This window comes from Helianthus annuus, chromosome 10, assembly GCF_002127325.2.
Source record: "Helianthus annuus cultivar XRQ/B chromosome 10, HanXRQr2.0-SUNRISE, whole genome shotgun sequence".
Taxonomy (NCBI): Eukaryota; Viridiplantae; Streptophyta; class Magnoliopsida; order Asterales; family Asteraceae; genus Helianthus; species Helianthus annuus.
Window position 1 is genome coordinate 59,826,035 of NC_035442.2, and position 3,753 is coordinate 59,829,787.

The 3,753-nt window shown below is 41.8% G+C and overlaps 1 non-coding gene across 1 annotated transcript; it reads left to right on the top strand.

The window, feature by feature from the left end:
• Positions 1-3,289: 3,289 nt before the first annotated feature.
• On the top strand, positions 3,290-3,396 carry LOC118483530. The gene has a single exon (XR_004870820.1). It is a non-coding gene; the product is annotated as a small nucleolar RNA R71 (small nucleolar RNA).
• The last annotated feature ends 357 nt before the right edge of the window (positions 3,397-3,753 follow it).

Consider the following 3,753-nt stretch of genomic DNA (forward strand, 5'->3'; position numbering starts at 1 on the left):
AAGTTTTATTTTTATTTATTTACAATCCTATTCGTTATGATTTATTTTGAACGTTTCATAAGATAAATTACTTATTTGGGCATAGTATGCCTTATTAAAATTCCATTTATATACAAGTTCACATACCTCACGGGGGATCACTCAACACTCGGCCGAAGGTGTATTTTTTTAGTGAATCACTCGAGAGCGGCATGGAACTTACGCCTTCCATAGGCTTGCCAAGCAATCAATCCTCCTCCTTTTTAACTTTTTACCTTTGTAAATATCAAGAGGACTTTTGGGGTGAAGGGTTAGGTTTGGGTTAAAGGTGGGTGGTTGGGTAAGTGGTTAGTAAAAAGGGCGAAAAATCGTAAAAAGCGTCGGTTTTCGTAAAATACCTTGTCTTTAGCGACTTTTTATTTTGAAGTATTTCTCCAAACAAGCTTTTATATAGCTTTTGTTTGTTTTTGACTTCATCATCATTTTTTTTTTCATCACATAAATAGGCGAGTTTACGAAGAACCGAGCTTGTTACTAAAATAAAGGGTGAAAAAAATAAAAATGGTTTTTGGTGGGTAAAAAGGGTTTTGGGGTAATGAAATGAAAGGTTTAGGCTCAAAGGGGCTATCTAGGGGGATTTTGGGTAGGTGATAAAAAAAAATGAAAAATAATGGTTTTGAAAGAAAAATGGTTAGTCCTAATGCCTCCATCATTTACTTACTTGGGTTTAAGTTGGTAAGGACCGGGAATGTATTGTCGTGGCAAGTTCTAGATTTGTAAGAACCAAGCGGCTATTCACACAAGAAACGAAAAATGAGCATTTAGTCTAAATATGTATATTTTTATGCTCAATAAAGGCTCAAAACTCACTTTTGTGGGAATGGGTTTTTAATGTGATCAAGTATATATAATCGAATTTTTAACTAGACTTGTTATGCCGTTTCATAATTTTCTTATGTTGGTTCTTTGTTATCACGACGCTATCGGTTGTAAACTTGTAAAAATATAACCTTTTTAGAACTTGTTATTCCCAACTTAAACTAAGACAAGTAAATTAAAAAAATGAAAAAGTTTTTGAAAAAATTTGGGGTGTTTAGCGGTTCCAATAGAGTTTTGTGTAAGGCTTGTGTTTAGGATTTGCAAAATTCAAGGTTTTAGCATCCCCCCCACACTTAAATTACACATTGTCCTCAATGTGTCCAAAAATAAGGTTTTTTGGTCGATTAGGATGTGTAAAAGTGGTTTAAAAAGCAAAGATTTTTGTTACTGGCATCCTAGACACGACCCCGTGGTGACCGGGCACGGCCCCGTGGTCAAGTGCCAGTAACAAAAATTAGAGAATTGAAACAGAAGCCTGGACACGGGGGCGTGTCCGCTGAACACGGCCCGTGTCCAGTTACCTGAACTGGGTGTTTTTCTGCAGGGGGCTCAGCACGGGACCGTGTTGGTTGGGCACGGCCCGTGTTGAGCCTTCTGTGATGGAGATTTGTGTCGGGTTGCTCTGTTCTTCGTGCATGGTTCCATTTTTCTCGTTCCCTTTTTCATCCATTACCACCATGAGTGTGTTTTATTCTGCAAAATAAGACTAAAAGATTAAACTAAACTAGGGATAGTTCCGTGGAATGCCTCCGTGGTGCGCCACGTTTATAAGGGTCCTTGGCTAGACCCGATTCGAGGTTATATATTTTCTGAGTGGGATGCTTGGCGTCCCATGTTACACCGTCGGAGAGCAGCATCCAAGCTCGAATCAATAACCTTCATGTAATTGACCGGGTCGTCATCTTCTATTCTCTTCCCAACTCCGAATTTCACTTCATCATCCCCATACCTCAAGGTGAGTGTCCCGTCATTCATATCCACCACTGCTTGGGCTGTGGCAAGGAAGGGTCTCCCTAGTATAAGGGGGACCTCGGTGTCTTCCTCCATATCGAGTATGACAAAGTCAGCTGGATAAACGAATCTGCTTACCTTTACCAAGACATTCTCGATGACACCTTGTGGGAATTTGACGGATCGATCAGCGAGTTATATGCTCATTTTTGTAGGGCTCGTGGTTCCCAAGCCGAGCCTTTTGAACATTGACGAGGGCATGAGGTTAATGCTAGCTCCTAGGTCGGCTAAGGCATTGCGAACGGGCGATTCCCCTATTGAGCATGGAATCGTGAAGCTTCCGGGATCGATTTTCTTTTGGGGAAGTTTATTGAGCACGAGGGCAGAGCATTCTTCGCCTAAATTAACTAATTGCAAATTTTCAATTTTTCTCTTATGCGTAAGGAAGTCCCTCATGAATTTAGAGTATTTGGGCATTTGGGTTAGGACTTCGATAAAAGGAATATTGACGTGCAATTGTTTTAACAGACTTTCGAATTTTGCGAATTGCTCATTTGTCTTTTGACGAATTAACCTACCGGGGTACGGAACTCGAGGAGCCTTGGTCGGCTCTGGTGATGGAGGAGAGTTCTTCTCCTGCAGAGGTGTCGGTACTGTTTCTTCCGTTGGCGGTGGCACTTCTGCAGGCCCTACGGTGCGGTTTCGTAGTGTGATGAGGTGAACTTGCGCCTTTGGGTTTGTTTCGGTATTGCTAGGTAATGCGCCTTGCGGTCTCTCGGAAAAATTTTGAGCTATTTGATTTAATTGTTTTTCTATGTTTTGAATGCTAGCTTGTTGATTTCTAAAATTAGATTCTAATTGTAGAAATCTTTCCGAGTTTTTCTTATCAGTGTCAGAGACGAGGCGAGATATAGTATCTTCGAGCCTTTCTCGTCCACCTTGTTGTTGGGTGAAATTTTGTGACTCATTTCTTGGTTGCTGAAAGTTTGTTCGTTGGGTTTGTTGGTTACTACTATTGCCGGGTTCCCTCCAACCAAGGTTTGGGTGGTTTCGCCATCCTTGGTTGTAAGTTCCCGTTGGAGGACCCGACGGCCTAGGTCTATTATCAATGTAGTTTACCATTTCTTGTTGATCGTCTGTTTCTTTCATGCAACTCCAATTTTCATGTGACCCACCACACCCTTCACAAGCCATAACCGAGACTGTTTTTGTCATTTCCAATTTTTTTATCTTTGAAGAAAGAGCCTCGATTTGGGCTTGTAAAGAAGTGCTTTCATCGACCTTATGGGCGCCCGGGGCGATAGATTTATTTCCCCGGGGGGTGTGCCATTGAAAATTGGTTTGAGCAATTTCCTCAATTTGATTATATATTTCGTGTGGGCGTCAATTACCTAAAAGTCCCCCGGAGCTAGAATCAAGTGTCTGCCTAGTGTGTGGCAACAATCCATTATAGAAAGTGGATACTTGTTGCCATATTGCGAGGCCGTGATGGGGACACTTGCGTAATAGCTCCTTGAACCTTTCCCAAGTTTCATATAAGGATTCCCCGTCCTCTTGTGAATATGTATTAATTTCAGCCATTAACTTAGCAGTTTTAGAAGGAGGGAAATACTTATATAGAAATTTTTGGGCTAGTTCATCCCAGGTGTTTACCGATCCAGCTGGGAGGGTGTTGAGCCAAGCTTTCGCTCGGTCTTTTAGTGAGAAGGGAAACATACGGAGGCGGATGGCGTCGTTTGATGCTCCATTGATCCGAAAGGTATCACATATTTCCAAGAAATTAGTTATATGTAGATGGGGATCCTCGTCCGCAAGCCCATGGAAGGTTGCGGAGTTTTGAAGCATTTGTATCAAATGTGGCCGAAGTTCGAAGTTATTGGCTTCGACATTCGGAGCATTGATAGCGGCGCCTAGATTACCTACGGTGGGTCGTAGATAATCCAT